Source organism: Tenrec ecaudatus, chromosome 1 (genome assembly GCF_050624435.1).
Source record: "Tenrec ecaudatus isolate mTenEca1 chromosome 1, mTenEca1.hap1, whole genome shotgun sequence".
NCBI classification, from domain to species: Eukaryota; Metazoa; Chordata; class Mammalia; order Afrosoricida; family Tenrecidae; genus Tenrec; species Tenrec ecaudatus.
The window spans coordinates 25,768,106-25,768,489 of record NC_134530.1 but is presented as its reverse complement, the minus strand read 5'-3'; positions in this window follow the sequence as shown (position 1 = coordinate 25,768,489).

Here is a 384-nt window from a genome sequence, read left to right as displayed (position 1 = left end):
TGCTCTCTCGTTGTTACCACTCTTCCATTTTTCTAAACTCGCTTTTTAAAAGTGTTACTGTATTTTAAAGTATGAGGGGGCAAGGGCCATGCTCACCACAGCTAGTTTTGTGCTGTTGCCAGGGCCCCCTATGCAAGGCTGTCTGCGGGCCCCAACCTTGCCCAGGGTTGCCGTACGGTAGAGACAGGGTGAGGCCCCTCTGGGAAAAGCTCTAAACTGTGGGTGATGAGACCAGGGTGTACCCTAATCTAGAATTCTGAGTGGTCTTGAGGGGTCTTTTTGGTGTCTGGAGGCTCCATAAATGTCGATGTCTCCCATCCCATCCCAGAGTCTCACCCCTAACCCACACCCAGCTGGAATTTTCCGGAACAAAATCTCCCATGC